Genomic DNA, 26899 nt, shown 5'->3' on the forward strand with positions numbered 1-26899 from the left:
AAGGGTCATAACTCTGCGATGTTTAAGGCCCTGACTGTGTGGTGAACTGCTACAGCAGTAACGGGAAACAACACCCCAGCCATTGTGGCTCCGATGCCAGCCATGTGGAGGGGCGACTGCTCCAGTCTGAATCCCTGAAGGCAAAGGTGCCAGTCCTCTCTCACAGCTCCCTACACCCTGAGGCCCCTGGCCCAGTGCAGATGTGGGAAGTGTCTAATAAAATTAGAGTAAAAATAACAAAGTGAAATTAGTAACTCTGTTAGGAATTCTCAACATGAAAGTGATTTAACAGGACATTAAAATAAACACAATTTATATAGATCTTGGTTGCACTTCTCAGAAACTTTGTAAATCAATATTAGACATTCGTAGGAGATATCATGAGAAAGAAATCACAACCATTTGTTTGCTTTGTGACTTTAGACATGTTTTTAAAGCTTTTCAACCTCAGTTTCCTTATAAAGTGGGGGCCCTCATGCCTCCCTCACTGGGGCTGTCAGGATTATATATCGTTCATGGCCAGTGGTAAGAATGCAGTGAATGATAGCTATGAACAACTATTGTGTTAATAATGAAAACTTACAATGGTAAGTTTTAAAAAAATATTATTTTTTAAACCCATTTGCATTTAAAAAATAATATTTCTAAAAAGTGTATTTTTATCTCACACCTTTCCTTCAAAAAACATCATTAACTGCCAACTTTGTATGGGGCATCAGTGAGATACTCTGGGGAATTCAAAGAATTAATTTTGGTGGCTCATGCCTATAATCCTAGCACGTTGGGAGGCGAGGCAGGTGGATCACTTGAGGTTAGGAGTTTGAGACCAGCCTAGCTAACATGGTGAAACCCCATCTCTACCAAAAATACAAAAATTAGTCAGGCTTCGTGGCATGTACCTGTAATCCCAGCTATTCAGGAGGCTGAGGCAGGAGAATTGCTTGAACCCGGGAAGCAGAGGTTGTAGTGAGCCAAGATCGCACCACTGCACTCCAGCCTGGGCAACACAATGAAACTCTGTCTCCAAAAAATAATAATAAAAATTTAAAAAATGAAATGATTTTGCCCTGAATCAGCTTGTCATCTTAAAATATCATATGGACATAAATGACTAGAAAACAAGGTGTTTTTGGCTATGTGGCCCAGAAGAGGTTCGGAGAATGAGAGGAACTCCAAGGAAAGAGAGCTTATTACATCAAGGGTGGAAGGGAAGGCAATGCGGACCACAGGCAGGAAGCTACACAGGACTATTCCTCCATGCAGCCTACTCTCCATTGGATTTACATTAAATTCACAGAAGAAAGCTGCCTAGTGAACTGTAGACTAAAAAAGAGATTATGTTACAGTGTCTCTAAAACATACCTTCATATTAACTTATTTGCTCTCTAGTGAAGACTGTGATTTTAAAAAGCAACCCACTTACCAGAACTCTAGTTGAGAATTGCTTTATATTTTAGAAGTCTTTCCTTTTAGTTTTATTTTATTTTTGAGACAAAGTCTCACTCTGTCACCCAGGCTGGAATGCAGTGGCAGGATCTCGGCTCACTGCAACCTCTGGTGCCTCCTGGGTTCAAATGATTCTCTTGCCTCAGCCTCCCTGGTAGCTGGGATTACAGGAATGTGCCAACGTGTCCGGCTAATTTTTATATTTTTAGCAGAGATGGTGTTTCACCATGTTGGCCAGACTGGTCTCGGACCCCTGACCTCAAGTGATCTGTTCATCTTGGGGCCTTCCAAAATGTTGGGATTACAGGCATGAGCCACCACACCCGGCTAGAAGTCTTCCCTTTTAAAACATGCATGTAAACACTGAATCACTAGGCTGTAAGTAACAGGAGCCCTCTTTCAATGGTAATCTACTGAGCACTTCACTATTGGAAAAAAGTAGTAAATGTAGGAAAACAAGTAAATTTTATTAACTTTTTAAAAAGTAATTTGAACACATGGCTCTGACCTAGTGCAGATTCTTTCACCCAATCTTCTACACACTTAGCACTATAAAATGAGGATGCACGTTCAGAAAGATGACTTGGAGACGCGAGGCACCCAGCATCAAAAAGGGACTCATTTCATTTACTGCACTGGGCTTTCCAAGGTGAGCTATCTGCCTACAATATGTGTACATGTTTTTAAATTTCAACTTATGTTCCAGCTGAAAGGAATTTCTGGTTAATCCTTAACCAACATGAAAATTTAATTTAGTAAAACAGCTCCTTCCTGAGGCATTCTGATTAATTGAGGGTTATTGTAGCTAACAGAAATGTCTCATCCACGATGTTCACCTAAAGGTGGATTTCAACATGAAAATTTGCGTAAAATTTTAGCTTTCGTAAAGTTACAGAGCTCTCTTAAAATTGTTCCTATCTGAAACTATCTCTGCCCTGCTGCTAACAATCAAAAACAATGTAAAGTTTGATTACTTTTATTTTTCAGATCAAGCAGCTGTTAAAATTTAAAGTTATGATGTGTAACGCAGTGTTTGACAAAACTCATACTGAAAACTAGGCCAGTGTTTAAGTGCACTTATGTTCCTCCTTTGTTTTTTTGGTACCCTAACATACGTTCAACTTTATAGTGTTACTTCATCTGCTTTTCCTTTATTTACACAATTAGAGCACAGTTACTTCCTGAAGTCCTGATCACAATTCTTAGAAGCAGGAGAATCGTATTGATATCCATAGAGGACACCCCACTTTTGGGGTGTGTATGTATGAAATTTAACTCTTTGTAGTGGTGGTTTGTAAAAAGGTAATCTTGCCAGTCACTGAGAGATGGGTTTTATGGACTTCTAAGCTACCCCTACTTGGGTCTGAAGAGGTTGTGGGAAGGTACTTTGCAGTTTGGGTATGAAATCACTGTGCCATCTTAAGACTTTTCCTTCCCCATGTAGTCATGTAGGTGAAATGAAATCCAAAATTCTGTAAGTCCACCAGTATCTGTTTTGAGATTCTCAGAGTGAGTTCCTAATGGCCTCTTTTTAGGTCTCTTCACTAATGCTCACTCTCCTCTTTGACACACTCATAAGTGTGGAATTTCCATCCATTGTGAAAGATTTGCAAAGTGTCTTCTCTGTACTGGGTAGGCAGGAGAAGGGTCAGGACTGTACAGAAAAACCAGGCTTGGCTCCTGCCCTCAGGGCGTTCACATCGACACTGAGACGGATGACACAATTAAAGAGCAACAGGCTTGTTACTCCAGCAGGGTATTTATAGCAGTAATAGCAACTTTTCTAGCACAGAGGCACTTGAGGGCAGGAGCTGTGGCTTGTTCATTTGTGTACCTCCTGCAGTGCCCCCTCCATGTAGTAAGCTGGCAATAACTATTCATTACATTTAACGAATGTACAAAAGCAAAATGTTCATCCCTCATAAGCCAGTCCTCCCCACTTTCCTATTTCTGATCTCGGCACCGTTACCTTTGCAGCTCCCCACACCCAAAGCCTCAGGTTATATTTGGGCCCATTTTCTTTTCATTGCTCCCCCACATCCAAGCAGTTACCAATTCATTTTGAGCCTCCCTTCCATTTCTCCTAAAACACTTTCCTATCCACGCATTCCGCCCCAGTTGGGGTTATGATCTCTCCTGGAAATGCAAACTTTTGTCTGCTCTTCCTAACTCCAGCTGTCCTACTGTGCATGCACCAAATGAATCTTCCTGGGCTGAGCCCAGATGATGTCCACACTTAACTGCTTCCCTTCTTGGCCTCGTGATCGGCTCTGTGCAGCCTCTGCTCCATTTAGGCAAGTGGGCCATTCCCTGTTCCTACGGGATCCTCCCATGTTCCCCTCTCTGCTTCAGGGTTCTGAGCTCCCACCACTGGGAATATTCTCCCTGTCTATCTCCACCTTTCAAACTCCAACCATTTACATTATTCAGGGTTTTGGGTTGCAAAAAGAGAAAGTGCCTCTGGGTACCTTAAGCAGAACAGGAGAATTTACCAGAAGAATATCAAGTAGCTCACAGGGGAGCTGGAGAGCAGAAGGGGTGCGAATGGAGCTGGCTAATTCCTGAGGGAGGGACGTGCTGGGACTATTTCAGCAATGGCAAATTGAATCTCCCCCTCCCTTGTCCTTACACCCTCTCCAGTTTCACAGTCTTGAGTGGGAGGGCTCCACTGGCCAATCACAGGCCGTTCACTCTCACAGGGCTTCTGGGAATGGAGGGACCGAGGTGCCCACTCTGCTTCCCTCCAGGGTTCAGACAGGCTTCTCTAAAACCAGGAAGGGGCTAGATGTGGGGCAGCTGAATTAAAGGCAGCTTCCCACCACGTCATCTCTCAAGGTCATTGCCAATGCCGCCAGCTTTCATAAAGCCTAAAGCTGATTCTCTAGACATATTTTCTTTGGTACTGTTCATATTTAGTTTTATATTATAGCTATTCATATCCTGGTTTCATCCTTCCTTTTGGTTCTTTCCTCTCCATTTCTCCTAAACTGTTTTCCATCCATTCACTCGACTCCAGTTTGCATTATCACCTCCCTGAATGATGCAACCTTACATCCGCTCTTCCTGCATCATCCAAATGAACGGATCCTGAGCTGCATCTTATAATGCCTTACAAATAGAACTACATCAGAGATGCTTAATTGAATTGAAGGTTAAGAGAGAAGGTCACGAGGAAGCAGACATGAGTGTTTACCATGTGCTGAACACACAGTTGAGACACGTTTGCATGATCTCCTTTAATTCCCACAATGCTTTGCAAGAATACTGTTACTATCTGAGGCTCAGAGAGGTTAAATGACCCCAAAGCACAGGCTCGAAGGTAGGCTTTGTGCCTCTGAAGTCTGACTCGGCAGCACCCTCAACCTTTGCTTTGTGGTTCCCATGAGTCCAAAGAGGGGCTAGAGATGGCCTTGAATGGAGCTCTGAAAGAGAAGGAGCGGGACAGGGAATTCCCAGCCGCCTTCACACCACAGAAGGCTGAAACTAGTGTGATTCAGTGTGACACTGTGGGCGGAGCTGAGTGACTGAAGCAAACAGCTTATACTGGACAGCGGTAAAAAGGAGATTGTATGATAGGGCTAAGTTTGAGAGGCCTTTGGAAGAGAGATCATAAGGTGTAATCCTGATGTTATTTTAGGCAAAAGTGTACTGTGCGTCCTTCCACTCCGTTTTTTATGCTTTCAATACTTTGTGATTGAAGACAGTAAAACAGATGTGGACATGTTAATGCAGTAGAATGCAGGAAAACCTATACATTTTCAGATAAAACATAAGCTTCAAAGAAATGTCTCCCCCATACTGAGCCTTGCAGTGGGTTGGATGTTGGCCCCAAAAGATATGCTCACCCAGAAGCTGAGGATGTGACCTTATTTGGAAGAAAGATCTTTGCAGATGTTGTACGATAAGAATGTTAAGATGACATCATGCTGGATTAGGGTGAGCCCTAAATTCAATGATAACTCGTCTTTATAAAAAGAGAGAAGGGAGAGGACACAGGGAGCCAGGTTGTGTGGTTCTGTGTAGACAGAGAGGCAGATACTGTCAGAAGCCAAGGAACACCCGCAGCCACCAGAAGCTGGAAGAGGCAGGGAAGGAGTGTCCTCTACAGCCTTCGGAGAGAGGCTGGTGTCTTGATTTCAGACTTCTAGAACTTTGAGAAAAATAGCCTCTGTTTTATCACCTAGTTTGCACTCATTTGTTAAGGGAGCCCCAGGAAACTAACACAGGCCTCTCGGGGCAAAATCTCCCAGCCTCACTTGGGGAAAATGTTAAGTCTTCTGTCATCAGATGACTTTTGAGGAGACCGTGGTGAGCAATGTGGAGCCATGGAAAGTTCTTGAGCACAACCAGGGAAAAATGGAAGCAATTTGTAGGAAGGTTAGGATGACGCTGATGTCCAGTGTAAATCTGAGGGATAGAAGAAGTAATGGTAGATCAGTTGGAAGGCAGTAGGTGTGGAGAAATGAACAAGAGTTTTGGAGTCAGGAATGTGCAGTTCTGACCCCAGTTCTTTGATCCACTATTGAAGTGATTTCATCTGCAAAATAGTGATAATACTATTGTGCATGGATTAGAGATGATATACATCAAGAATTCAATCAAGGTACATTACAAGTCTTGCTAGGAATGATGTATAAGTTAGGTTGCCAGTGATGGAAATGGAAAGGAAGGTGTAGTAAAAAAGATGTTTAAGAATCACCAGAACTCAACCATGGGGATAGACTGCAAGGGGTCTTGGTGTCATTCAGTCCTCTCCTGGCTTTTCTTGGGGAGAACTTGGAGACAGGGAAGGAAAAGCCAAGATGACACCGAGGTTTCTCCCAGGAGCTGAGGTGCCTGGTAGACTCTTGGCCAGGCCTGAAACTGTGAGCGGAGGAGCTGGTCTGGGAAGGAGATAAGTTTCATTCTGAACATGGTGACTCGGAAGAGATGCTGGGCCATGTGTAGGAAGTGAAGATTCGCTGGGGAGCTCTGCTGATTCGCTGGGGAGCTCTCTATGGCTACAGGTCTGGGAGTTAATCAATGAAAGTTTAAACAGGGAGCATACAAAAAATAGTCAACTCTCTTAAATAAAGAGGTGTATATCAGAATAAAAACAAAGGGCCACTATCTGCCTTGGGGATATAACTTTTAGAGGGTGGGAAGACAACAAACTCTCTAGAGGAGGCAGAGATGGGCAGGTCAGAAAGGCAAGAGAATCAGAACTGGCTATGTTTGATGAATGAAAAGATGATGGTGTTTCAGGAAATAGCAGAAATGCCACATATTTTAGAAAACTGCATAGATATTGATAAAAAGCCACTGGATTTAGATCGAGACTGACATTGGTGACTTTCTAAAAAGTCAGAGGAGGAAAAGGCATGCAAGAACCATGATTCATTGAAAGTTTACAAAGCAAACAAGCTAAAAACTGGGTCAATATTGTTATACTTATTTTGAGAAAACTAATTTAAAATTGGGCAGACTAGAATTCTTCTTTCCTTATTGTAAACTAGGTATTTTTAACACAGGACTTTTCCAAAAGGATGAACTGAAGTAGCTTCTTTCACAAGGTCAAAACAAAGGAAAAAAAGGCTGTTCAGATTCCTTGAGCTTGTATCTGATCCCTGCTCAGTGCACTGTGCCTCCTTCCACTTACTGAGCTATTGCGGGCTACCTACTGTCAGGGTACTTCACATAGGACATACGTAAATATTATCTTCTGGCTAGGAGCGGTGGCTCACACCTATAATTCCAGCATTTTGGGAGGCCGAGGCGGGCAGATCACGAGGTTAAGAGATCGAGACCATCCTGGCCAACATGGTGAAACCCCATTTCTACTAAAAATACAAAAATTAGCTGGGCGTGGTATCGGGCACCTGTAGTCCCAGCTACTGCGGAGGCTGAGGCAGAATCACTTGAACCGGGCAGGCAGAGGTTACAGTGAGCCAAGATCGCGCCACTGCACTCCAGCCTGGCAACGGAGCAAGACTGTCTCAAAAAAAAAAAAACAAAAAACAAAAACAGAAACAAAAAAACTCCCCATTTGACAGATTTTAGAAAGGCTAAGGCCCACCTGTGTGAAATTACACAGTTCAGGAAGTCAACGGTCACTCACCTGGCTGACTGCAAAACTACAGTGACTCTAGTTACCTATCCTAGGATACTTCCTTTCTGGAAGAGGCAGGAGATGAGTGAATCAAATAATACTGCTTTATAACCTTGGGTAGGTTATTATTGCCTTAATAGTAAGCAGAGACCAGGAGCCTAAGAAAGAATCTTATTAGCATGGATGCAGGCTATCCTGCCAGGAAATCAGAATTATTTGAATATTAGAATTTCCTTAGGGAAATCACATGGGTAGGAGAAAAGACATCCAGATGAATGTGCTTGTGAAAGGGAAGCTTGTGTTTTTCCCCTTGGTCTTGGGTTTTAATCTTCCAAGTTTGTTTACAGGTTAGCCACAACTTGAGGCTGTGTGGGCTGAACGGTCCCACCATTAGCGACACTCCTTCTAGGGGCCCATTCGGGCAGCTCCTCTTCGGGTTCTGCCCCACGGGTGTGCAACCAGGATTCCACTGGCTGGGGCTGGCCTGGATGCCTGTGAGGCAACAGAGGTCGAGTTTCCTCTCCTTTTAGGAAGTGCCTCGGACGGGACGATGGACTAAAAACGTGTCTGGTTGGGAAAGTAAATAGATGCAAGGCAAATAAATAAAAATGCCCACAAGCAATTACAGGGAGGAAGTGACATTTTTATACAAGTCACTTTTCTGATGGACAACAGGCCTGCTTCGCTGAGTGCCGTGGGAATGCTTCCTGGACGGGGGCGGCTGCCCAGCAACTAGAGCTTCGTGATAAGAACATCAAACAAACAAAAAAGAGCACGCAAAGCCCACCCGGTAGTCATCCGAGGCTGGAAGTTACCGCTTGGGTTTTCACTCTCCTCCCCACCCACAGCCCGCGCGCAATTTCGGGCGTGGGGACCCTTTTCTGCACCGGACTCCCGGCCCGCGCTGCGCCTGCAGAGCGGAGCGTCACCCAGTCCTGCTCTAACCCGGCGCGCTTACCGGGACCCAGATGCGGAGACTGGTGGCGGCGGGGGGCGCCCTAGGTGGGTCTCGGATCCCCGCCCCGCGCGCCGGGGCCTGGGCCGGCCCCTGGGCGGCGTCACGGCGCGGCCGGGGAGGAGCGCGGGAGGAGGAGGAAGAGCGCGGAGGAGGCGGGCGCTGAGCGCCGGGGGAGGGTCGCCGCCGCCGCTGCCGCCGCCGCCGCCGCTGGGATCGTCAGGCCGGAGCCGCGCGGCCGAGCGGGCGGCGGGCGGAGGGGAGGGCTCGGCGGCAGGGAGGCTCCCGGCGCCCGGGCCGGTGGGGTCCGCCCGGGCCGGCAGCATCCGCCCGGCGGCGGGAGGAGGGAGCGGCGCAGACAAAGAGCGGCGCCTGGGCGGGCGCAGCGCGGCCGCCGCCCCGGGACCCACGCCGCTGCCCTCCGGCTCCGCGGGCGGCCCGCGGCGAGGTAAGCGCGGCCCGGCGGGAGCGGGGCGGGGGCCGCCAACTTGGGGCCGTTGGACGGAGTTGGGAGCTTGACGGGGCTCGCTGGCCGGGGCGCGCCCGGGAATGGTTTGGGAGAGCGGGTCCCCTCCGCGCCCCACCGGTGCTCTCGGCCCCGCCGCGGCCTGGGCGCCCCCGACCGCGGGCTGCCCCGTACCTCCCGGCTCGGCACCTTCCTGCCCGCCTTCCCTTCCCCACCCCCAGTCATCGGGGGCCGGCGCAGGGGCGGGGACGCCCGCCAAGGGCGCAGGCGGGGATCAGGGCAGGGGGCCCGGCGGCGGGGCCCGGGGACTCGAGACCCCTGGGTGTGCAGGCAGCTCCTGGCCTGCTGGCCGGCGGCTGGAACGGAGCTTGGGGCTAGCGTAGGACCGTGCAGTGGCCAGGGTCGCCAGGGCGCGTGTGCTGGGGAAGAATAGCCGTGGATCGCAGGGCCCCGGCACAGGGACTGGGGAGGCCGCGATCGACCGGGAGAACTTAACTGTGTTTATTACAACTATTTATGATCGCGCACAAAGCTGCTGTCACATCGCATAAAGGAGGTCCTCGCGTTGGCGAAGGGAGCTTTTGTGCCCGGCTTCAGGCTCTGCGCCCTACCCCAGATTTACAGGACTCTTACAGCCACCTGAACCAAAGTTTCTCACAATCGCTCGGCCTCTCGGTTTGTTTCAGGGCGATTTAACCACCGAGTCGTTCTGGAAACATTTGATGTGTGAGTTTTAAGGCATGGACTACGGTAACTCCCTTATGAACGCAGTTAGCTTGGCATTGTGTGGAGGGGTTTAATTTGCCACACACTTCAACTTGTAGACAATAAGGATCTCTGTGAAGGTCTGCTCTGAGTGCTAGGGGTCATTGGCTGGTGGACCCCAGGCACCTGACTTAAACTAATACTGTAACAGCTTCAGGGACAAAGCCGAGCGTGCGTGGAGTCGGCCTTGGCCACTTCAGACAATTCAGGTTGGCAGATTCCCCTTTCTTTGGCTTTATTTTACCAACAGGTTTAAGGTTGCTTCTGCCAAGTTTGCATCTGCATAATGGGATGAGCAGGCCCTAGTGTGGGCTTGAGGGGCTTAAAATATCGTATGGGCCAGCTCCCTCCTTCGACCCAGAAAGAAACTAGCCAGAGAAGCCAGTGGGCGTGGCTTGCTCGGGACCCACAGGTAGGGGAGTCCCTTCCTGGCCCAGGCCCCAGGCCCAGTCCCTGCTTCTCGGAAGGGATTTTGTGTAGGAATGAAAGTGATCCAGGGCGTGTTTCATGCTTCTGTTTTGGATGTAGTTATGGAGTCTGAAAGTGACTGAAAATGAAATTAACCTGGGCTACATTAACTTAACAGTACATAACTGTGCTTGTGAACATTCCCTCAATTCACTTTCCAAGCGTTCATAGATAAACAGGTGAATTAGTAACAGGATTCAAGCCAGTGCGAGGTTCCTGTAAAGAGAACGGCAGTCACAGGACAGACACATGGAGAAGAAATGCATTTCATCTGGAGATTGGGCTAGACATGTAGGTTTTTTGATGTTTAGAACAGGGATTTCCTGTGAAGCAAGCGTTAACCCTGCTTGTGAAGAAGTGACAAGAAGGGAAAATCCTACCTCAGTATTTTCTCCCCTGGAGGTTGGTTAGATGTAGTTTTGGTTTGAGATGGTGGCAGAATCTTAGTGTTCTTTCGGCGGCTACTTGAGGCTGAAATTGAGAACTTTGACCATGGGAAGCTGTGGAGGTGCCTGGCCCACTTTCTGTCCTGGAAGCCTTGCATGGATTCTGAGCTTCTTTACTGCTTTATAAACATTCAGGGGGATTGATCATGAAACACTGGATGAAATTGGGTCACAAATTACCATCAGGGAGAGTTGGCTGCTGCATAAACCCCTCCGTCCAGTTGTGGAGAAACTGACCCTATTAATAGTGGGACTTGCTGAAGGCCCCTTTCAGGTAGCTGTGCTCAGTTTTCAGGCTTTATGTTTTGCTTAGGACACACTACATACTTAAATCTTCTTCATCCCTGCTCTGTTTGACCCTGCTGTATTTACCCAGGCGCTGTCATTTACATTTTGGGTTATTTGGCTTTTCCAAAACACAGCAGATCTTATGTACACAGTACTATATTTGAGAAATGCACTATCATCCATATTAAATACACTGGAAGTCTTCCTTGCCTGTGCACAGACTGGATAACCTTTTCTAATACCCTAAGACTCCCTGAATGGCACAGAATGCACTGGATTCCTTTACTTGATCACTTGCACTAGCTTAATTTGCCCTGACTAGATCAGGCTGTGTTGCTCTATGGGACACCCATTTTTCTGACTGCTCAGACTGGCTTGCCATGTGTGCTGGGGAAGACAGGGCTTGTGGAAATTATTTTCTGATATTAAAAATGAGGGTTAATGACTGAAGAGCTCAAAATTGCTTGCTGGAACTGCAGGGGAGGATGATGAGCGTTGTTTGGGAAAACAAGTAAGCTAACTTTTTTCACAAATGAACTGGAAACTCCCTACAACTCACCCCAGAGGCTTAGGAAATTAGTTTTGCCATCCTGAGGGGTTGTGAGTGGCACTTCCAAATGGTTTCTCTTTCCTAAAATGGGTGATAGAAATACTTCACGGCACGTTTCAAAGGGCCTAAGCTAAAACATGATTTCATGTGTGGTGTTCCATCTGTGAGTTAAAGCAACTCAGAAGAAGGTCATCACAGCCTTTTAACTGGTTGTAAAAGTATGCAGCGAAAGCAAAACTAGTTTTGCATTTCTTTAGGCTATATAGGAGCACAATTAAAAAATTTAGACTCTTTTTTTCTTTTCCTGTGTTTTCCTTTGAGCATTTCCCGAAGTATGTTTATTTCTGAAGGTAAATGAACATTAGCAAGTAATACCTCTGCCCAGTGATACACAGCTGCACACACGTGCGTTGGCACATACGTTCCTACCTCAACAATCTCAGTCCTTGAAACTGTGGAAATGAAAGTGATTTTGACTGAGGTAGCAGTGTCACAGTGATGTCACACAGCATCACTGTCCCTGACCAGCCTCTGTGTTCCACCTTGGCTCAGCCCCCTCAGTGTCCTGAGTTCTTATTCTTCCCAAGGGTCATCTCTTCTTTCTTTTCTTTCTCACATCTTATCAACTCCCAACTACAGGGATGACTTCATCTTTGAACTGCCACAGCACATTCTTTGTGTACCTGATTTGTCATCTATGACCTTTCCTACATTTTTTTTTAAATTTTTTAATTTTTTTAAGGTAGGGTCTCACTCTGTCACCCAGGCTGGAGTGCAGTGGCACAATCACAGCTCACTGCGTCCTTGAACTTCTCAGTTCAAGCAGTCTTCCCACCTGGGCCTCCAAGTAGCTGGGACTACAGATGTGTACCACCATGCCCAGTGAATTTTTTTATTTTTATTTTGTAGAGACAGGGTCTCTACAGAAGGCTGGTCTCAAACTCCTGGGCTCAGGTGATCCTCCTGCCTTGACCTCCAAAATACTGGGATTATAGGCTTGAGCCACTATGTTCTGCCCTAAGGTTTTTTTTGTTTTGTTTTGTTTTTTTGCATTCATCTTTTCTTTAACAGATTCTGAACCCCTTGGGGGTAAACTGGTCTTGCCACTTGTACACAATGGGTGTGCAACAAATACTTATTGAATATGTATGTGAATATTGAGTTCCCAGCCTGTCAATGTTGGGGTTCTTGCCTCCCACTGAGATGCGAGTGTTAAGAGATCTCTGGCATTCTTGTAAATCTGCTCAGAACCTCTGTCTGTTGTGGAAGGCTTTGACCTCAGGATGTCCAGGCAATGGAAGAATTTGGTCTGTTGCCCTCTTTATTTGGTAAATTTTTTGTCAAGTGAGTCATTTGTAGTCCTGAAGCTACATTTAAAAGGAAAAACAACAAAAAAACGAAGCCAAACGCATACCCAACTGCATTACCTCGTGGGCTGGCTGAATGGTTTACTTTTGTAAGTTAGTCTGTTCATATCAACCTGAATTCGAAACGCTGGGCAGAGCATTTGTGATCCTGGCCTGGTTATTTGTGTCACCTCTTCTTTCTACAATTGTGTTTGTAATGTTTTTAAGAAAAGAAGCTTCAAATGCACTCCGAATTTAAGTATTGCAGTTTCTTTTGAGACAGTTTTGGAAGGCAGGGTGTTTATACTGCCCATTTGTTAGTGAAGACCTAAAACGCCATGGTGAGAGAAGAATGACATGTGTTAGTGCATGCACGCTGATTCATCGTTTGCAAAGTCCTCTGCACATGCACCATCATACTTAATAGTCAGAATAACATGGCACCCTTGGTTATGGCCCCTATTTCTAGGTAGGAGATTGGGAGTGACAGAGCTTGAATTTAGGGGTAAGTCCTGCAGGCAGCACATGAGGAATACCAACACGTTGCTGGGTAGAGTTGTTTTTTTTTTGAGGCAGTTTTCAGAACACAGTGTCCTCGGGTGTCTGCCTTTGCCATGTCACAGCTGTGTGCAGATATTGGTGGAGCAGATTCTGGGTGTGAGTTGACTGTGAGGTTGAGCAGTGTGAGGGGAGGCCGGCAGGAGCAATGTCAGTCTCTCAGCAATGTCAGCCTCACATCCTGTTACAGGCTGAGGTTACCCTGGAAAGCCTCCTCAAGTTGAGAGAGCTTATTCCTCTTTAGTGCTTGTATTAGTCAGCTCCAGATGATGTAAGAATAAAACATACAGGCCAGGTGTAGTGGCTGATGCCTGTAATCCTGGTACTTCAGAAGGCCAGGGTGGGCAGATCATTTGAGATCAGGAGTTCAAGAATAGCCTGGCCAACATGGTGAAACTCTGTCTCTACTAAAAACACACACACAAAAAAAAAAAAAAAAAGAAAAGAAAAAACAAAAAAAGAGCCAGGCACGGTGGTGCACACCTGTAATCCCAACTACTCAGGAAGCTAAGGCACAAGAATTGCTTGAAACCAGGAGGCAGAAGTTGCAGTGAGCTGAGACTGCACCACTGTACTCCAGCCTGGGTGATGATGTTAGACCCTGTCTCAAAAACAAACAAACAAAATAGACACACAACAACATAATGGGTGGCTGAAGCTGCACTTATTTATTTTCTCACAGTTCTGGAGGCTGGAAGTCCATAATCCTGGGGCCAGTAGGGCTGGTTTCTGGTGAGGGTCTCTTCCTGGCTCGCCTTCTTGTGTCCTCATGTAGCCTTCCTTCTGTGAATGCATGGGGAGAGAGAGGTCTGCTGGTGTCTCTTCCTCCTGTAAGGACATCTGTCCTGTTGGATCAGGGCCCCACCCTTATGACCTTTTTTTTAACCTTAATTGCCTCCCCCAGTGTCCCTATCTCCTAATATAGTCACTTAGGGGTTAGGGCTTCAGCATATGAATTTAGAAGGGACAATTCAGTTCTTCCCAGTGTGTCTGTCTAGGTTCTACAACAGGGCTAGTGCTTTCAGGAAGACCTGGTGCTCCCATTATCCTGATCTGAGATCTGTGTTTGTTTGGGGACACCTACCAGGGGATGGTTGGAGTAGTCACAAGTAAGGAGGGAGTGTCAACTCTTTACATGTTGGTTGTAGCACCCCATAACAGGGAACGAGGTGCTGGCCTTCCAAATGCTGGAAAAGTTTTAAGTAGAGTGAAGAGAGAGAAAAATCTTGACTTGATTTCATTTATGGAAGCTTCTCTTCTACATAGGTAGGGAGACACTTACTTGGGGGTTGGTTTGTCTCTGCCTGAGACCATGATAAAATATCAGAGATATGCGAAGGAAAGTCTTTTTTGTTGTTGTTGTTGAGACGTGGTTTCGCTCTTGTTACCTAGGCTGGAGTGCAATGGCGTGATCTCAGCTCACCGCAACCTCTGCTTCCTGGGTTCAGGCAATTCTCCTGCCTCAGCCTCCTGAGTAGCTGGGATTACGGGCATGCACCACCATGCCCAGCTAATTTTTTCTATTCTTAGTAGAGATGGGGTTTCACCATGTTGACCAGGATAGTCTCGATCTCTTGACCTCATGATCCACCTGCCTCAGCCTCCCAAAGTGCTGGGATTACAGGCGTGAGCCACCGTGCCTGGCCGGAAAGTCTTTTCTGAGCCCTGGACAAAGAGAGCAAAGCAAGAGGTGGGGCCGATGGCAGCCAGGGTGGAGAGGCTGTCCCCTCTGAGCCTACCATCTCTGTGATTGTGCAGTCTTTGCCACATGAGCAAACATCCCTTAGCAGAATGTGCATGACGGTGGTGAGGTATACCCCAAGCACGGCTGGAATGTTTCTGATCTAGGCTAGTTTGCCTTGTTCAGACATAAGGCAGGGGCAGTGCCTGCATGACTGACCTCCCTCTAGCTCCAGAGCTGTATGTTCATTCATGCTTTGTTTGTTCCTTAGTCAGTTCATACATTCATTCATTCATTCATTTGAATTATCTAAGTTCTTACTGATCATTTCCGCCATCCCAAACCATTTGTAGCATCTCCTCCCACCTGCCTGCCTTCTCAGTTATTTTCCCCATCACCGAATCACTGGGTCATCCTTGAATTCTCCCTCACCTCTCAACTAGTTATCAACTCCTGTTGATTCTACCTCCAAAAGATCTAACATCTCAGCCCTGCTGTCCTTTTTCTCTTTCCCTTGGACATCAAAACCATTCTTGCCAATCTGTCCCAGGGTGACTACACCCTCATAGTCTGGCCACGACCTGCTGTCCATCGCCCTCAGGTCAGTGTCTCAACTCCCCAGCATGGCAGGCATGGGCATGCACGACTGTGCTTCTTCTCTGTTTCTCCCAGTGTCTAAATATCCCCTTCTCCACATACACACATGCTGAGCTACAAGTCATCTGTGGCTGCCCACTGATAGTTTGCTAATTGTGATAACAAAACTAAGTTTATAATCAGTTTGTTTGTAAAGACTTCTCTCCATTGCTGCTGGTGAAGGGTTCTCCTGTGCAGTAATGGCAGGGCTTCCCCACTGCAGCTTTGCGTAGAACTGAGCATGGGCCTGGCTCTCTGTCACGGGAGGAGGGGCGGCTAAGTACAGAAAATGGTGCGTGTGTGTGTTTTAATGTGGACTGTCTTCCTGCAAATGTCATTTGAACTGATGGGTTGTCAAGCAGTGCTGACCCCTTGAAATACAATGTGAACCACAAATGCGAGCCCCGGATGTAGTCATAATGTTCTGGTAGCCACATTAAAAATGTAAAACGAAACAAGTGTTACTAATTTTCATCATATATTTTCTTTTGCCCAATATATATAAACTCTTCCTATATGCAATCAATGTAAATTGTAATTAATAAGATAATTCACATTCTTTTATTTGTGTGAGGGCTTTGAAATACAGCATATAGTGTATACATTTACTGCACCTCTTGGCTCCCTTTCACTGCATTTTGAGTGGCTGGTAGCCACACGTGGTACCAGCCTTGTTGCAGAGTGTGGGTCTATACACTTTTCATGATTTAAGCTGCATTTGCTGTCTGTTTTCCAAAATTGAGATAACTAGAGACAAGGTGGAAACAATGTAGAGTAATTATAATGGTAATTATTATTGTGCTTTATTGGGAAAGGTGTAACCTTTTTAAATATAAGGAGTAATGTCCTACTTCATGCACTCAGTGCGTGATGTTTTAGGGCACTAAAATCAGATTCAGTTAAAACTGAATGTGTCATCAAAATACCTTGTTCCTTTTACAATTATTTAAAAATGTGCTTTGAATACTAGAAGTTAAGTTACCAGTGTAAAATAACATTTTTGTATGTCAGTGTTCAACACATTTCTTTTTAAAGACTTTGTTCAGCACCTCAGGAAAGGCAAAAAAAAAAAAAATTGTATACAGTTATGGGTACAAGTGTTATTTTGTTACATAGATTGCCTAGTGGTGAAGTCAGGGTTTTTATTGTATCCATCACTCAAGTAACATACATTGTATCCATTGAGTAATCCCTTCCCATCCTATCACACTTCAGGTCTCTGGTTCCATCTGGATAATGGCATCCAGTTCTGTCTGTGTTGCTGCAAAAGATACGATTTCATTCTTTTTTATGGCTGAATAGTAGTCTGTTTTCTATATGTAGTCATCTGTAGTATTCAACATATTTCTGATACATGTTAAGTACAATCTAAAATCATATGTTTTTAAAGTGAACATTAGCTTCTTCCCTCACACACGGGGACACACACACACAGAGTAATCACTGTTCTAAGCACTTTATTTACACGTAATAACTCATTGGGTCCTCACAGAGCACGTGGTTACTTTCTGTTTGTACCCTCATGGCTAAGGAAAGGGCTGCCATGTCTGAGGTTCCACAGCTAGACTCTGACCAAGCTGGCCACCATCCCTTCATTAAGATGTATCAGAAAATACATTAAACAGAATCATAAACTTTTATTATGGTGTAAGATTTGAGAAACATTGGTGGAAAATCATTGATAAGGAGTGGAGCTTGGATACAGGTTCATTCTGGGAAGCCCTTATCAGCCAAGTGGTTGGGGAAGGCACTGGACTTTGGAAGGACATAATGAGTAACTGATACCTTGGAGGAAGGGAAGCCTTGGACCGTCGTCAGTGGACACCATTGGCCTTGCTGCTTCTCCCACCCAACCCCCTTGCCGTGTTCTGTAGGCTGGTGGTCCTCCACCTGCCCAAGTCTCCAACTCAGCAGGAAGCACCAGCATCCCCTGGAGAGAACCGCTGTTGGAGGGAACTGCAGTGCCACTGGGAGAAAGGGAGTATTTTCTGTTGCAGTCACAATGTATTAGCTCAAGCGGCCATGTAGGTGCCATCACAGATGCCTGTGTGTTGTGCCTCTTCATCAGCAGCTGTGTGGTGGGTCCCCACCCTTGTCTCCTCCACACTGGGGACTGAGGAAACAGGAGTGTATGTCTTCTCACTCTTCCAAGTGGCCCTGGACCTCTATGCTGTTGGAATAGCTTGCATGAGGCCATTTTTGCTGCTGTTTTTCTTTAATGAGTTGCTATTGTTGAAGTAAAGATAGGCAATTAGATTCTTGATGAAAACCTTGTAGCTGGACATACCAAATCCTTTTCCTTTGTGCTTTTATGACATCTGGGAAGGTCTTGAAGAATTCCAGGGTGGCTTTGGAATCTGCTTCTGAGGTTGTGAGAGAGGCCAGGTCAAGTCCAAGTGTGGATTTTTGGGAAACTGCTGCTACAGGTCCTGATGGGAACTCTGACACTGGCTGCCCTTCCAAGTGAGTTGTCTGTGCCAGCCTCTTGAACCTACCCTTTTGTGTTGAGAGGACCGTTGGGGGCCATCAGAGGGTTGAGCAGCCCTCTCTGGAGCAGAGGGGACTGAGATAGACTGAGTCTGGCATCTCTGTTGGGAGAAGCTCCTGCATATTCCAAGTTTCAGAGGGGCTGCAACTTGGGCAGCTTCTTTCAACTCACAGGTTTAGATTTGCAATTACACTGCCTCTCATGTGGCCACTTCTATACGTAGCAGGTTCCAGGATGTGTAGTGGCAAAGATTTGTTTACTTAAACATGCTTAATTTCCCAGCAATGGTGGGGCAGCCAGGAAGTGAAAAGTTAGATGGTGGCGAGATCACAGGGGGATGGCTAAAAAGAAGCACATGCCCATCTTAGAGGACAAAGTCCATCAATGCCTCCTTCGATTTTCCTTAAAGGTTGTGTCTCCATTTAATATCTTAAGAATTTTGGCTGAGTATTTAAGGATGTCTGCAAGTCAACAAATATTTTAATTATGTCACTTATGAGCCTGGCTGCCGGAGAGAAGAGCAGTTGCTGTCTCTTTCATGCTTTCCCTCTCGTCAGCTGTCTTCATTTTAAGGACAATCACTTTAAAAGCTTGTATCCCTGTTTGTGTGTGTCTGGGGGAGGGCTGCTTTGGTAATAAAACAGTCCCCCTCTCTCCTCTTTTTTTTTTTTTTCTTTTGCTGTTCTGCATGATGGAAGCCAGCTTGGAGACATTGACATAAAAACCACAAGCTGCTTGAGTATTTTTAAATAACAAGGGATTCACTGAGTTGCTAGAGACAGTTTTTGGGAAATTTAATATAGGTGAAGAGTGAATTTGCATTAAATGACTTAAACAAACAAACTTGGTAGCAGAATCTAGAAAGATGGTTATAAAAACAGATTTTTTTTTCAATCCAGCCATTTCCATTCTTTCTTTGTATTCTTCTGGCTCTCCTTTCACTTTTCACATTTGTGTGTGACTCCCCTCATGCCATCTCCCCCACCCTGAACACCATGTATATTAAAGTGTGTCTGTTTCCCATGTGTCTTTGTTACTGCACTCGTATGACCTTTCCTTTATGTACTTTTGTTATTGTCTTCTTAGGACCTTCCTAACCTGGATTTACAAGGTTCTCTTCCCTTAAATTAAGCCATCTGTCTTGCTTCAGCTCCCTTTTCATAGTTTTCTTACTAGTTCTATTTTACATGGTTTAGTAGACAAGACCCAGAGGTGACTATGAAGAAACGGTGGCATTATCATCTTTAAAAGAAAGAGGAGGGTGTCAGGCACCATGCTGTCGATTGTCATTTTGAAGATTTGCTGGGTAGAACAAAAGCTCGGTTGATTGATCACCTATGTATTGGATGTCTAGTGTTGAATTTGTTGCTTCTTAACTTGATTGTGCCAAGCACCTCATCATCCCTCAGCCGTCCCAGTGGGTGTGGCTGATTCCGTCTTCTGTAAGAAGTAGGTTTCCTTTCATGAATGCCTCCGGTTGATGAGGGTTCCATGTCTAAGGAAGAAAATATGTTTCTAACACACTGCATGTTCGTACATAGGGCTTCTCATTCATTTTAGATCTTATTCGTTATTAGAACTAGATTGGGAAGTAGAAACAATTTACTTGTGCAGGTACACAAATACCTTTTTAAATGTTAGTATTTTGAGAAACTTAATTGAGACTTGAACCCATGTCTATAAATTAATGGCGCTCAATTGGGGCAGTTTTGCCCATGTGGACATTTGGCGATGTCTGGAGATATTTTTAATTGTCATGGCTGTGGGGTGCTACTGGCATTTAGTGGGATGCTAGACCAGGGATGCTACCAAATATCCTGCAATGCATAGGACAGCCTCCACCACAAAGAATTAACTAGCTCAAACGTCAGTATTTAAGCAACCTTGATATAAGTGAATGCTGCTCTGCTTTATTTAAATGTTTAAGTCAGGGGCACATACATTCCTTCACACAGTTGCCTTTGGAGATCAATTTTTCCTCCATTTTAATAAACGTGAAAAAATACATATATGGAGATCTAAACATGATTTATACATGTATGCAGTTAAAGTATGCAAGGGAGAAACTGTAATGTAACTGATTTAGCTGTGTTTTTTTTTTTATCTGTAATAATACTAGTGTTAAACTGATGGCATACGTTACTTTCTTATTTTCTCATTCAGCATATTTCAATGATAAATAAACATACATAAAGTACAATCAATCTTTCAATCGTAAACATACAAAACGCTGATTTTGTAGGAAACATTTTGATATCTTGCCAGGATGTGATAAAAGTACATTCCCCTCACAATGCCCACTGACGTGGAAGTAATGAGGGAGCTTTTATCAATTACTTTTAATAAGTAATTGATTTTCAGAGTTTGGCCTAATCAAAGACATCTGTTTTCTCAGCTCAGAAGCCTTACGCTGGTGATTGTCTATAGAAGCAAATTTGTCTTTGTTGTTACCAAGGTTCATAGGAATCTAGGTTCAGCCTGATAATTTTTTGAGCTGGTCACATATGTTAGCTTTTGAATGTTTAATTTCCTTCTTTGTATAGTTGTAAAATAAACTCCTCAGGGGAGAGAGACTAAAAATATCACAAATTAGACCTTACGAAGGGAAAAGGAAAGGGGAAATTCTAATCTGGCTGCTAGTCGCCGACTCCCAGTGTCTACAAAGCTGCCTATTACCTGGCCTAGCATATGATATTGCTGTCTGAACATACTTTTTTTCTTTTTAAATAGGCCCTTACTTGATCAAGTAGGATAAGCCTAGAGATGAAGAGAGCTGTCAATTAGAAGTTCTTTTGGCTTTCTCACTGTTTGCTTTGTATGAATTATTTCCTGTTCTATTGTTCTTCCTTTTGACTTTGTTGCTTCTTACCCCTCTCTTCCTGTTCTGTTTCTGTGAAACACAAAATCAGCACTTTGCAAAATTTTGAGCTTTCCTTGGTTTAGATGGTTAAAATTACAATCAATCTTTTCCTCAATCGTCCCATCTCAAGTGGACTGAGAAAGACCTCTGAGAGAGAAATTAATAGTAATTCCTTGGACAGATTGGAAGTTCTGAAGTTGCAGCTTTGGGACAATGCGTGTATCTCTTTATTACTTGCACCCTTTGTATCATTTGATTCTAACTTTGTCAGGAAGAGGGAGGCCAGTGTTGTTAATTAGCCCTGTTTTAGGTGAGGAAAGTGCGGGCCCCTCACCAGGGCACAGTGACTGGCCCACTGGGGTTCTGTGGTGAGTGGCCATGGGGAGATGTCAGGCGCAAGCCCTGTGGCCTGTGGGATGCCCCAGCCCCTGAGTGGCAGGCCCTGGACTTCATTCTGACTTTATATTGATGTTATTGAAGTTCCCTCCTCCCTCATAACATTTGCCTTTGTGCAGTGACTGCTTGGCTTTCCATTACAATGGGAGTTGGATTCAAACAGTATCATTCTGAACTTTATTTTATTTATTTATTTATTTTAACTTTTTGCTTGAAAACTTTATTAAAATAAGGATTAAACCTGAAAAGAGAGCGATGAGAATGCTAGCCCTTTGCATAAAATCAGCAAGAAAAAGGAAACAGGGAGGGAAAGAGAGGAAAGGAAGGAAAGAAGGGAGGGAGGGCGGGCGGGCTGAATTTTATTTTTTATTTTTTGAGACGAAGTTTCACTCTTGTTGCCCAAGCTGGAGTGCAATGGTCTGCGCTGCCTCCTGTGTTCAAGTGATTCTCCTGCCTCAGCCTCCCAAGTAGCTGGGATTACAGGCAGGCGCAACCATGCCTGGCTGATTTTCTATTTTTAGTAGAGATGGGGTTTCTCCATGTTGGTCAGGCTGGTCTCGAACTCCCAACCTCAGGTGATCTGCCCACCTTAGCCTCCCAAAGTGCTGGGATTACAGATGTGAACCACCACAACTGGCCCCATTCTGAACTTTATTAATGGCTTGTGTAACTCTGAACTTCAGCAATCTTGATTCATATGAGAAATAGAGATGTAGTGACTCCTTTTTCTTTGCTACTAATTTGGCTAAAGTTGCATAGCTAATTTTTAAACTCTCCTGATCTCTGTTTTGTCTTCTGTGAAACTAGGGTTTGCCTATAATGTACTTTTACAGCGTTTTATAGCCCTGACTTTCCGTGTTAAAATAGGGATGGAACACACCCTTGATTATTAGGGGATGTTTTTTCTTCAAAGCAGCATGGCATGAACTGACTTATGTGTAAGCTGATGTTGCCGTTGCTTTTCTCTGAATGTAGTTAGGAGGGCTGGAACTGTACACGTCCAGAGATGTGGAAAGGCGGCATTGTTCATCCTGATGCCACCGACAGGTCGGACTGCTCTCCTGGCTGTGGTTTCACTCAGTTGTGTGCCTGTACTTCATACCTACAAAGGACCAGCTGTGGGCCAGGCACTGTGCTGGGTGCCATGGGAAAACCACAGCAAACCACACGAACAGCAGCCCTCAGGGAGCCTGTAAACCAATATGAAGATCTTACAAGCTCACAATACACTCCTAATCTTAGTTAGCAAGTATGGAAAATGACTTTCCCGATCTCTGGGTGGAGGAAGCACATATGGGAAGTCCTCCTCTAAATCTCTCACCTACCCCCAAGACCAGGAAGAATTCATTTGAAGCTTTCTGGAGGATAGTTTTTTCAAGATCCTCAGAAGCTCTTCAGTGCACGGGCAACCCCTGGATACTGGAATTATCACCTGAGCTGAGACATTCCTCATGCCAGTTGTAAGCCAGGTCACTCCCACAGCTGGGACAAAGCACCTCTATTCTCTCATGCTGTGATGGCTGTTACTATTCCAGGGCCTGGATGAAGCTCAGTGAGTTTGCCTAGGATGAGCACATGATTTGTGGGTCAATTTTCAGATAATGTGAACTCTACTTATATGTTGTTTATTGCTTAAGAGGTTTATCTCTTAAAAATGAGTAAAACTACTTGGTGCTGTGAATGGAATACAGATGTCAGCACACTAATACTTCCGTATTTTTTATAAGGAAGTGTAAATGCATTATGCCATCACATTTGATATAGAGATGTAAGTAATTTAATCACATTATTTCTTTTGGGTTAGTAATGAATATTGCAAATCAATCCTGTGAACACCTTTTACAGGTTTGTTTTTTATCCTATTGATGGTTTCATTTGAGCTGTGTTTGGAAATTTAGTTTATTTCTTACTCCATTGTAGATGTTCATTTTTGTATTTTTTTTTTTTTTTTGAGTCGGAGTTTCGCTGTTGTTACCCAGGCTGGAGTGCAATGGCGCAATCTCGGCTCACCGCAACCTCCGCCTCCTGGGTTCAGGCAATTCTCCTGCCTCAGCCTCCTGAGTAGCTGGGATTACAGGCACGCGCCACCATGCCCAGCTAATTTTTTGTATTTTTAGTAGAGATGGGGTTTCACCATTTTGACCAGGATGGTCTTGATCTCTTGACCTCGTGATCCACCCGCCTAGGCCTCCCAAAGTGCTGGGATTACAGGCGTGAGCCACCGCGCCCGGCCCATTTTTGTATTTTTTTATTGAGAGAGAGGCTCGCTCTGTTGTCCAGGTTGGAGTGCAGTGGCACGATCTTGGCTCACTGCAACCTTTGCCTCCTGGGTTCAAGCAATTCTTCTGCCTCAGCCTCCCAAGTAGCTGGGACTACAGGTGTGCACCACCACCCCCGGCTAATTTTTATATTTTTAGTAGAGACTGGGTTTCACCATGTTGGCCAGGCTGGTCTCAAACTCCTGATCTTGTGATCCGCCTGCCTGGGCCTTCCAAAACGCTGGGATTATAGGCATGAGCTACCGCACCCAGCCCATTTTTGTATTTTTTAAATCCAGTGTTTCAACTTCTTGACTTCTACTCAGTAGCCAAGACTAGTACTTCTATCCAGTACCCAGATTACTGTGCTGTTATGACAGTAAGTTGTTACAAAACTATTTTCCAAAGGTTTGTAATGGTTTCAGGGTTTACATTTAAGCTCTGTTTAACATCTGAAACTAAATTAATGCTAGCATTCAGAACTAGTAAAATCATAATTAGTGATTTGTCTTCTATTTGATACTGAACCAGCAGACATTTCCCTTAGCTTTTGGTGACATGGATTAATGTAAAATGGTTTGGCGATTTACTATCATTAATTAGCGATAGAGTATAATTAATGCTTGGTGTTTTGAATGAACTTAATTTGAGAATAATGAGAATTTAATTTGAGATCTGAGTTTGTGATACAATTTTAAAGATTGATGGAATACCTAGATTCCTGGTTCTCGGGCCTTCAGAAGGAGAGAATTTCATGTGTTAAGTCTTTATTTGGTCTCATTCAGGGAAGCAAGATTTTTTATTTGTTCATAAACTCATGCAGTATATCATTTTACATATTCAAGTACACGTAATATGTTCTCTGGAGAAAGCAGAAAATTGTATGGCATTTCAACCTTGTAATACCGTCCCGTTAGTGTATTAAACTGATCAATAGGGGTATTTATCTCCTTTTGTTGAGCACAGAGAAATTAACTTTTCCAAAGCATCATTTGTTATTGTTGAAAATCATGTTGCCTTGTGCATACAGGCTTTTATATGATATTACACATAAAAACATATGATACATGTTTTTAAGTAAGCCCTTAATTTTAGAATAGGTTTTAAATTTACAGAAAAGTTTCAAAGATAACAGAGAATTCTGATAGAACCAGCATCCACTTTCCCCTGTGATTAGCATCTTACATTACTCTAGTACATTGGTTACTGAAATAGTATTGGTACATTATTGTTAAGTAAAGTTCATGGTTTATTTGCCCCAACATCCCTTTTTCTGTCCCAGGATCCCATGCAGGGTACACTTCATTTAGTCTCCATAGCACCACTGCTCTGGGACAGTTTCTTAGACTTGCCTTGTTTTTGATGACTTGACAGCTTTGAGGAGCAAAACTGCTTTTCAGGTTTTTTTTATAGACTGTCCCTCAGTTGAGAGTTGTCAGATGTTTTTCTCGTGATTAGTCTGGAGTTACCCGTTTGAGGAGGAAGGCCACCAAGGTAATGTGCCATTTTGTATCAACGGTCCATGAGATCAGCATGGCTTATGATGGTTGATGTTGACCTTGATCACCTGGCCCAGGTAGTGTTTGTCAGGGGTCTCCACTGTCAAAGTGACTCTTCCCCCTCTTTCCAGACTTCAGTCTTTGGAAGGAAGTCACTTAAGGAAGGAGTTCAGCTCTACCTCTTGGAGAGGTTATCAGTTATTTAGAATTCTATCTGAGAGATTAATCTATTTCCCCACAAGGGACCAAGATTTTCAGCAGGGATAGAAGGCACTGTGGCACAGACAGCCCCTTGGCACTGTTGCAGAGGAGGTGATAGGATAGGATGGTGCCCCAGCACAGGGTTTCTAGAATGTGGTCCTGGGCTGTGGAGAAATGCAAATTCCAGAGACCTGCCTTGGATCTCCTGACGCAGTCTTGTGGGGTGGGTTGTCTGGAATTCTTCCTGTTGAACGAGTTTCCCAGGTGATTCTGATGCATATTCAAAGTTGAGAACCTCTGCTGTGGATTAGCACTTGCACCCTAGGTGTGCTGGCCAGGAGTCAAGCCCTCACCTCCTTCCTCACTGCTCACACTTCATCCCTGCTGGTGGCATCTAGCTGTAAGGCTTCCCTGCAGAGGGCCCCTGTGTGACCACTCCTTCCATGGTTTTGACCACCTCTTGGATCTCTCCATCTGAGGCTCCCTTTGTATCAACCTAGCGTCTTTGCTTTCTGGATAACTTCGTCCTTAGTTTGGTGGACCCAGAGTTCCAGTAAAGGGAGAAACCAGTTACAGCTGAGAAACCTATTGTCAGTGCCAGAGTAGGGAGGTCCCTAGAGGCCAGGCTTGTCTGAAAATGATTTTGTTACTTGTGAGAGAGACAGAGAGACGAGACCCCACGTGTACTGTGTTCAGGTTCAGGCAAATTAAAAATCACCAGAAAATCTTCTAGTTTCCACATGTGTCTGATGCCTTGCACTCTGTGACAGCCCTAGCTCTTGGGCACATTCCCTGGTTGAAGTAGGAGGGCAGTGGCCTGAAGAGGTTTCTTTGGGTTTGGGGTCTGGGTGGCCATAACCCTGGTGCCATCCGAAGAAGCCTGAGCTGTGACTGGGCTCATGAAGTGGTCCTAGCCCACTTCATAGATGGGGACCAGAATCTGCCCTGGTAGCATTCTGGTGGACCTGCCCACCCAGCCTGTCAGGCCTCCTCTGGGCAGCAGGCTCCTGCCCTGCCCAGGCTTGTGTGGGAGCGGAGGTGTGGGCAGTGCAGGTGGTGGGGAGGGGCTTGAAGGGGTCCTTTTAACTCCTGGCTGACTGACTGAAGATTCCAGATAATCTTTTTTTTGGGAGAGAGGAGTGGCTGACCTTTCTCCTGGATACAGGAAAAGTTGGTTAAGGCCATTAGCCTGTTTCTCTTTCTGGTCACTGCCTTCTCTCTTCTAATGATGAGACCATTCCAGGTGTGGGTGGAAGGCCAGGTGGGGGGAGACTACTTCCTGCTCCACCCTTCTCAAACTATTATACACAGATGAGAGATTCTGTTGTATTCATGCACATGGATATCATTTATAGTAACACATTCTGTTTTTTAAAAAATGATTGGGCCAGGCTTGGTGCCTCATGCCTGTAATCCCAGCACTTTGGGAGGCAGAGTGGGGAGGATTGCTTGGTTCAAGACCAGCCTGGGCAACATGGCAAAACCCTGTCTCTACAAAAATTAC

General features: G+C 45.0%; 1 protein-coding gene across 2 annotated transcripts in view; it reads left to right on the forward strand.

Moving 5' to 3' along the window:
* Window positions 1-8675: 8675 nt before the first annotated feature.
* The window catches only part of NCK2 (NCK adaptor protein 2), a 146441-nt gene continuing 128217 nt past the window's right edge, over window positions 8676-26899 (forward strand). For both annotated transcript variants that reach the window (XM_032262990.1, XM_032262993.1), the window contains exon 1: window positions 8676-8937. The gene's annotated coding sequence lies outside the window, so the exon portion shown is untranslated. The remainder of the gene's footprint in view (window positions 8938-26899) is intronic.

The sequence above is a fragment of the Sapajus apella genome, unplaced genomic scaffold, assembly GCF_009761245.1.
Source record: "Sapajus apella isolate SASKATOON/1434 unplaced genomic scaffold, GSC_monkey_1.0 scaffold134, whole genome shotgun sequence".
NCBI classification, from domain to species: Eukaryota; Metazoa; Chordata; class Mammalia; order Primates; family Cebidae; genus Sapajus; species Sapajus apella.